The sequence below is a fragment of the Vicugna pacos genome, chromosome 10 (assembly GCF_048564905.1).
Source record: "Vicugna pacos chromosome 10, VicPac4, whole genome shotgun sequence".
In the NCBI taxonomy this organism is placed as follows: domain Eukaryota; kingdom Metazoa; phylum Chordata; class Mammalia; order Artiodactyla; family Camelidae; genus Vicugna; species Vicugna pacos.
Window position 1 is genome coordinate 15,970,377 of NC_132996.1, and position 9,457 is coordinate 15,979,833.

The following is a 9,457-nucleotide window of genomic DNA, read 5'->3' on the forward strand; positions in this document are numbered from 1 at the left end:
GCAGGCACCAGCCCAGCTCCATCGTTCTGTCACCAGGACTTGGCTGGGTAATTTGTGGTTTCCAAAGGAGGAAGGTGCTGGGGTAGGAATGCAAGTGCAGCACCATAGCTGGCGCAGCCCGAGGACAGCCCCCGTCCCACACCTCCGCTATCCTGGCTGGGCCCCCACAGAGGAGGCGAGGGACTGTTTCCATCTGACCCTGGGATCAGGGAGGCCCGCAGCTCTGGAGCCTGTGTCTCTAACCAGAAGAAAGCTTTAGCAGGGCCGGTCATTTCTTCAGTCTGAGGAGTCCTATAGCTGTAGAGATTTAGAAGCAATGTGATGCAGTAGGAATAACAGTAATAATGGCCTTCATTTGTAGGGGAAGTGCTGTGTGCTAGACTCTTTGTAGGTGCTTTATAAATTGCCTAGATTCAAATGCCAGTTTTGCCCATCCCTAGCTGTGTTGCCTTGAGAAAGTTACTTAGCCTCTCTGTGCCTCAATATCTTGTGAGGGTAACATGGAAGATTCTATAAATATACAAATATATAAATGTATATAAATACATAAAATATAAATAAATGTTAAAATATATGCTAAATAATATATTAAAACTATATATTTATAAAACTTAAAAATATATATAAAATATAAATAAATGTATAAAATACATGCTAAATAATACATAAACGATACACATTTATAACTTAGAAAAAAACATACACCATATTCAGTATTATTGTCATTAATAATTATTATTATTATCATCATCATCATTTTTATAAATCTCTTATGCTCATTTCCTATTACTGCTGTAACAAATTACCACAAACGTAGTGGCTTGAAATAACACAGACTTTTCACCTTATAGTTCTGGAGATCAGAAGTCCTAAAGTAGAGGGTCAGCAGAGCTGAGTTCCTTCTGGAGGCTCCAGGGAAGAGTTTGTTTCCTTGCCTTTTCCAGCTTCTCGAGCCCACCTCCATTCCTTGGCTCGTGGCCCCTTCCTTACACGACTGCAACCTCTGCTTCCATTGTCACGTCTCCTTCCCTGCCTCTCACTCTTCCTACCACTCTCTTATGAGGACTCTTGTGATTTTATCAGGCCCAGCAGAGAAATCCAGATTGATCTTTCCATCTCAAGCTCCTTAACTCAATCACATCTGCAAGGTGTTTTTTGCCATGTAAGGTAACATATTTGCAGATTCTGGGAATTGGGGTGTAGACATATTTGAGGGACCAGTACTTCCCAAGAGTGAAATACTTGTATGGGGATTTTACAGTCAGGAGCTGAGGCTTGGAGGAGTTATAGAAAGCTAAAAATGCTAGAGATGGGTTCTGAATACAGGTGGGTCTTGTTGTAAAACCCACAATCTGTGCACCAGTTGTTTCTAGATGGAAATAAAAGCTCTGAGTTAGTTTTTCAGCTCTGCCGCCAAGCTGCCCAACGGCTCTTGGCTACTAAGAAGTCCCAGTGAGACAGTGGCCATGAAATGACTTTGAACTATGCCTCACAGGTACAAGGCATCCCTGTCCCCCTTGGAGGTGTCCAGATGGGAAAACCGAGGCACAGGGAGTGGAGCGACTTGCCAAGGACACCCAGTAGGTAAATGGTAGAACCAAGGTTTCACCTTAGATTTCCTGGACTCGAAGGAGAATAACACCTTCATTCAGTAGAAACTACAGATTGAAGAACTACTGCCAAAGAAATGTGGTTTTGTGGTTCTCAAATTGAGTGCCTAAGATGTAACCTTTTAATACGCTCAAGCATATCACCTTTCAACTACAGAACATAACTTGCATCCATTCAGTCTTGTACTTTATACACTACAACCTTTATAGTTTCAACATGAACATGGTTGAGGTTGAGAAAGTGGAACTGACAGACAAGGAGGGAGGAAAAGGTTATGGTTCTTTAGTGAGGAAAAGGGGAGGTTAAGAGGGCATGTCTGGAACCTATAACATTGTGACCATCCTGTATAGGGAGAACTCCAGCTGGTTCACCAAATTCTGACAGAAAGTGACAAGAAAACCTCTTAAGAGAGTAAGAGAAAGAAGTTTAAGATCAATTAAAGTAGGCCTTTCCCACTGTGTCTAGCAGACAGCAGACTTAAAGAATGTATTTTCCTCCTCTTATCCCAGGCAATGATACAGATTGAAAATATAAATGTCTGAACTGGGGGAAGTTTGGACAAGTGAATTAGGAGCATTGGCTGGCTCCTAAGAGGAACCAAGCCCTGCCTCACCTCCAGGGTTGGCCTCCAAGGGGCATGGAAGGTGATGGCTTAGATCATGGGTCATAGATCCAGTCTCCACTCTGTGCTTTGTTACACCAGATGAATTCTTAACCTTTTTGAGCCTGGCTCCTCATCTATAAACTCAACCAATGATGTACGCCCCTTAGAGGCTGTTGACAGGGGGGAATGAAAAACCATCTGTAAACCACTTAACAGAGAGGCTGACACGCAGCAAGCCCTGCATTGATGACACCTGTAGTAACTGACAGCCTCTCACACTGTAACTCTGGGGTCTCTGACCAACCCTGCCATTCCTAACATAAAATGTAAACTCAGTAGAATGTAATAAGAAGTTTCTAGGTGGTTATTCTAAAAACTATTAGAGTAAGAGAAAACAGAAAATGTACAACAATAATAATGACAGTTAACATTTTTTAAGCATCAGTGGTGTTCCAGTCACTCTTTTATGTGTTTTATGTATATTACTAAATTAATCCTTACACAGCCCTAAAGGTACATTTAGTATTAACCCATTTTAGAGATGATGCAACTAAGGAACAGTAGTCACCCAAGGTCACACCACCAGGAGATGTCAGAACCAGGATGTTAACTCAGGCAGTGTAGTTCCAGATCCTACTTATTTCCAGCTGCACTGAGGTGGCCATCAACTTATCATCCAACTCAGGACACCCTTGAGCTAGGAAAACAGAAAGAACTGGGACATATGGTCATCCTAGCACTATTGCTTTTATAATAGTCTTTAAGAGAGTACATTGATCTCAGAAATTATCCTCTGCTTGTACAAGATGGGGAAACCGAGAACAAGTGCATCCAGACCTTCCTGTTGTTGTTAGAACACCAGACTCCTTAGGATGGGCTTCAGGGCCCCCTACAGTCTAGCATGTCTGTTCTCCAGCTCATGCCCACCGCGGTCACACTCACTCTCAGCCTCTGCACTCTAGTTGCACAGGCTTTCTCTCCGTTCCTTGAATGTGCACACATTCTCCCTCTCATCGTTTTGCATGTGTTCCTTTTCTGCCTATCAGCCTAGAGTATTGCACTCCCCACGTGCTCTCTCCACTTTCTCTTAATTTCTGCTTGCTGGAGAGGGAGGTAGTAATTCCCTTCTCTCAGGTATCTACCTTAGGATACAGAGTAGAAAACTTCTGCCTGCATTTCTATTTCTATTGATCCTTCTCCAAGCTCCTTCCCAGAGACATGGCTAATCTGACTGGCCAGCACCTGGGGTGCACTTGACCACATTTCTCTGGAGGGAGGAAACACCAGTGATATGAACACACTGTCTTCTGCTCCACTTACTGCATTTGACTGAAGTAGAGGCTGCCACTTCCCTCTTGACTAACTGCACACAAGTGTAGCAGACCCCATCCTACTTCAGTTTGTGCTCCTAGTTCTAGCAGCTCATACATGTGTCTCAGTGGGGTAATAGAGATGATTTTGTCATAAACTTACCTATTATATCGGGGAAGGAGAAGGAAGTCATAAGCTTTGTGCTGTAGCACAGGACACTGAGAAGTCCTGCACTGGGAAGGACTGGACATATGCCCAGTAACCAAAGAGTCAGTAGTTTGTTGCCCATTTGGCTACTGTTCCTTGTAAGCACAGCTCTCTCAGCAGGAAACCCCAAAGTAGTGGAGGATAGAGCACCAAAACCGCATCTTGGACCCCAGCACCACTCATTCTTCAGAGCTCAAGTTAAAGGTCAGACTGTGTTACGTCTGTGGCATCGGGTCTTCCTAATTCTGGCAAGTGTTCTTCATGTACTTTTCCTTCCTCACTGTTATTCCATTTGTAATCTTGTGTTTGTTTGGGAGAGGATTTGATAAATGTTATATCTACCCCATCGTAGTATAAACACTGAAAGTGAGACTATGAAAGTAAGAGCAATGTTCATTTTGGTTTCATGTAGCTTAGTGCCAGTCTCATGGTAGGTACTCAATAAACTTACATTGAATGAATGAATGAATGAGTTGAATGACTCGTCAAAGGGTCAAAGTATAATTTTCTACTCTTCTTGTGCTGTGATTGCAGAGCTTGGCAATATCCGGGTTGACATTGTCTGAGAGTTTTCCTGGGCTTTCTTTCATATGACAGATTAGTGACTACTAATTGCTCCAGGATTCATTCAAGAGTAAGGCGTCTTACAAAAGTGAACGTGGAAAGGATCTGAGATAGTGCTAAATTGTGGGACAGACAATTGAAATACTGTGCTTGCTAGAAGAGAATCAGGACCAAAGATTGACCTCCATCTGCTTGGCAATTTATGTGTAAGAAAAAGATTACATCTGGTCCCTCTATATTCCATCCTGCCCTGCAACAGCAGAGAATGTTTTTCTGTTTTTTTGTTCCCATGTATTATCAGCAGGTCCCTTGGGAAAATATGATAATGCCTTATTCTTTCATGGTGCTTACAACATGCCAGGTATGGGTCTCAGCCATTTTAAATATATGAATTTTTATCATAACCTATGAGGTGGGTACTATTCTTTTCCATTTTACAGAAGAGGAAATAAGGCATAGAGAGTAACTACAGGACTGGGGATTCACCTGGGAAATTACGAATTTAATAGTTGCAGAGTCCATGCTCCTCACTGCTCTGCTGTGCTGCCTTGCTATGCTGATCCCAGTAATGGGGGCATGAGCTTTGTTAAGAGAAAGATCCAGACAAAAGCTTGGGAGAGGAGGAAGAAGAGTTCCATTAAAAGGAGACAAGAAGCTCTCAAAAGAGAAGAAGAATAATGTGGGAGGATGGGAGTTACCAACCATGTGGGCTGGTTTTGATATCAAGAGAGTGAGATACCAGGAGAATTTCGGAAAACAACTGTTTTTTAGATGGAGGATTTTGGGAGTATCAGCAATGAAAAGAGAACTTCAAAGATGTTTCCCTGTGTTCTAAGAATATTCTTCACCACCACCCCGACACCTAGAGGTGAATTTTGAGAGGCATAGGAAAGTTTTCAATTTATTTAAACTGTACTTTATAGGATGTCTGTTCATTTGCACTGACACTAATTTGTTACCTTTGGGTTTCATATAAAGTATTCCAATTTATCCACACAATGGAACTATGAGGCAGATACTACTATTTTTATATAGTAGATAAAGAAACTATAGATCAGAGAAGTTAAATAATTTGCTTAAGGCCACAAAGAAAAGTAAATACCAGAGCTAGGATTTGAACTTAGGTCTAACTCCGAAAAGCCCTGCTCTCACTATGCACACTAAATCCGTACAAATTGGTCAGTACCTCCAGTGACAAGACCAAAGTCACACAGAAACAGAGCATGCTCTAGACATCAGTCTCTTACCTAATTCTGGTGATCCTATGGCTTCCTTTATTGTCTACATTTCCTCCAAAATGCATTCTGTATACTCTCTTAGGACATTTAATACATAGAAAGAAAGGAAATTCTGGACTAGAAAAAATGATAATTGCCAAAAGAATGTCTCTAGAATGTTACTGATATTTGAATTTGAACCTCATCATCTTCAAAAATGAAGGTACAGATATATTTTAAGATATATATGTGTATGTATTATATACATGCATACACACACACACACACACATATGCAATTCGTCTTTGATCCTGACCTTGCAGTGAAATGGAAGACTGTGTACTTTATTGGCTAACAGCTTTGATTTTGGTGGGACATGCACTTGGATGTAAACACCAGCCTGCCTCTTAGTAGTAGCTATGTGATCATGGACATCTAATTTAATCACGCTGGGTCCCAATTTTCTCATTTGTAATGAGGGTAATTATCCCTTCCTCATAGGATTGTGCTGATTAAATAATATTTGTGATCCACTTAGCACAGGCCTGGCAGCACAGGGAAAAAGAATGAAAGACTGCTTTTGTTACTTCTGATAGAACTCTTCCATTGTCATCAGAATTAATTTAACTTCTCTCAGTACCAGTCACAAAAAGCAGTGGCCACACTCATTGACCTCAGCATGTAAAGAACCATGAATCATATGGTCCCAAGGTCATTCATCCATCCTAACAGTACAACTGGATAAGTCATTTCCTCCTTTGGGCCTTAATTTTTTAACCTATGATAGAATATTATCATAGGTTAAGCAGTGGTCTTTGCTCAGTTCTGACTAAAATGCTAGTTCCTAGTTATATGTCAACAGTACCCTCTTTAAACCTTTAGAACAGTGATTCTGTTCAGAATCAGAAAGTCCTTACCAGGGTATCCTCATTGAAACTGTGCTGACACAGGACATTCCATCCTAATGAACAATTTGTGATTCTATCAAAAACTGTAACTTCCCTTTCCTTCTGAGGAGGAATCATCTCCATCTAGATCTTGAGGGAGTGGAAGGGGTTAGTAGCCGAGGAAGGCGATTAGACTTAGCCCTAATTTCCTCCCACCAGGTGGCCACACAGGTGATGCCGTAGCAATCAGGAGAATCCCGCTCTGGGGCTAAAGATACATGCTAATTATCCTTTGAGTAGCTCCAGACATTGTGATGTAATTCAAGAACAGATACTCCAATGGAATTGCCACATTGTTTAATAATATAAAGCACATACCTATACAGTTCTTTCCATCTCTCATAGAAAACATAATCACATGTAAGTGAATGATTCACAGAATCATTAATAAGTTTATGGATTGAAGCTCCTTACCCAAATACCTACCAATGTGCAAGACGTTAAATATATGGAGAAACGAAAATGTAGTTTTTGCCCTCAAGTCTAGTGGGCAAAACAGTCAGTATGATGCCAGTGTGATAAGGCAGTGACAGTACCATGAAAGCACCCAAATACGTGAGGGAGTGAGGAGGCAGCGTGCTGATAACCAGCTCTGGGGGTGGGAGAAGCTTTGATTTTTTAGCATTTTCTGATTTCTGTGGTGTAAAAACTCCCACCAAGGCCAATTTCAAGGTACCAACAAGACATCACTGAACACAGAATTGGCAAGAGGCATAATTAGCTCCTTTTTTCCTTCGTTTTTTAATTGAAGTATAGTTAGCTTACAATGTTGTGTCGATTTCTGGTGTACAGCATAATATTTCAGTCATACATATACATACATATATTTGTTTTCATATTCTTTTTCATTATAGGTTACTACAGGATATTGAATATAGTTCCCTGTGCTATACCATAATTAGCTCTTATAAGCCAATACACGCTGGCAGGAAAAGGGAGGTTCTCAGAAGCACTGACAAAGGCTTTCAACTAAGAGTTTTCTAAACAGAAAGATATTCCCCCAAAGCTGGGGTGCTCAGGACCCGCAATATGTATTGGATTCCAAGCAGAGAGTAGACCAGCCTGAGCTCAGAGAGCTCTTTTGTCATTGAGGGCAGAGATGCCTGACTGCTGGGTTCCACCTCTGTTTACCTGTGTCTGCGAAGAGTATTTGGCATTCTGGAGTGGTATGTTTGCTCAGATTATCAGCTGCATGCCCTTGGAATAAAGATTCACTGAACCTGCTGTCAGAAGAATTTCCCCTGCGGTGTCAGAGTGAAATCTACCTCTTTGGTGGAATATAGTTAAATCAATAAGCATTGATGTTTTAACACATCTCAGAAACTGCCAAAATACCTGATCTGAGTTTAGGAACATCACAAAAGCCAAACTTGTCCTGTTTTTTTTTTTTTGTGTAGCGATTCAAAGATATTAGGGAAGTTATTAATGAGATTTAACTTCTCTGTTTAGATTTTAATTCCTTGGTCTAGCCATCTCTAAATGAGGCAGTTTCCTTTTGCTTCTCTAGTAAATTTTCCTTAAATGTGTGTTTCAGAGTAATAGATCCATCCAGTGTTACTTGAGTAACACAAAAAATAAATAATTTGACTGTTCTATGGTCCAAATAATTGAGAAGCTCTAATTTAATATGTGCTAGGTTTTTAGTGCAGGATTTCTCAGAGCCTTTATTCTGTGTTAATTATGGCTACCTATTGAGTCATACTAGGCTATATGTCAGACTATGTGCCAAGCACTTTTTGGGGGGCAGGATACAATTTTATCTTTTTTTTACTGAAATATAGTCAGTTTAGGTGTTAATTTCTGGTGCACAGCAAAAAAATGGAACGCTTAACGAATGTGTGTCATCCTTACATAAGGGCCATGCTAATCATGCTAATCTTCTCTGTATTGTTCCAATTTTAGTATATGTGGTGCTGAAGCGAGCACCAAGCACTTTAAATACGTTACCTCCTTTAATCTTTCCATCAAATTTGTGAAAAAGATACTGTCGCCTATATTTTTTAAGGAAGAAACTAATAAACTCAATAAGCAGATCTTGAACTCAAATCTCCCTGACTTCAGAACCCATGCTCTTAAACTTTATGCAGTACTCTCCCTACACTCTGACTCTCCAGCTGTGGGTCAGTGGATGCACTCTTTTCTACACGTATTTGAGGTTTAAATGATTTCCCATAGCACCTTTTTGCTGCACCAGTGTTCAGCACAATATGCTTTGGAAGTGTTGCCACAACACAGTATCATAGCACTTACTTTTGTGGCTATAAAGCAGGTAAGGGATCTTGTTTAGTAGTTGAAAATCATGGTACAGGTATGAGGAATCTGAATAACAAAAGTAATATAGAGAGACAAGGGTAGTGCCGTGGGAAGAGCGTCGGAGTTAAAGTCTAGAGGAATGGGTTTCTGTCCTGGGAATATCACCGTATAACCGTCAACAAGACTCGGAGAACCTGAGGCTTCTCTGCAAAGTGACTACATAATGAGAAAGTATCTCCCAGCTCCTTGGTGTTGGATTCAGTCTCATGGGCAGCTCGTACTCCCTACATGTCTTACCGTGACAGCTAAAAGTATAAGGTCCTGACCAGGCTTTTTCTCTGTGAAAGTGCCACTTCTCAGGCTTTTCTGTGCAGTTGCTAATTCTGAAAAGTGAGGAATGCGCTATGTGGACCTATGCTGTGATGTGCTCTCGCCCTGGTCACAGAACGCACTTGCTCGCTGCTGCTATAAAAGCAGTAGATTCCCTGATCTCAGGGCTCCTCTCCTGTGGTGCACCTCACTGAGCACAGAGGCTCCACCTGGTCCTCCTTGTTGCCCCGTGGAACTTAGAGGTTGTGGAGCTGGTACAACTATGCTGATACTACTGCTACTGATGTTTTAGTAGATGATAAAGCTTTTTGTCTCTGATCGAGTACTCTTGTTTTCTGTTGTCATCCAAGCAACTATGCAAGGCTAGCTTATTAGCTTATGCAATTGTCCTGCTTCTAGCTCTTTTCTGCACT

General features: G+C 41.1%; 1 pseudogene; it reads right to left on the reverse strand.

The window, feature by feature from the left end:
* Positions 1 to 8,273: 8,273 nt before the first annotated feature.
* Positions 8,274 to 8,387, reverse strand: LOC116282115 (U6 spliceosomal RNA; annotated as a pseudogene).
* Positions 8,388 to 9,457: the final 1,070 nt, after the last annotated feature.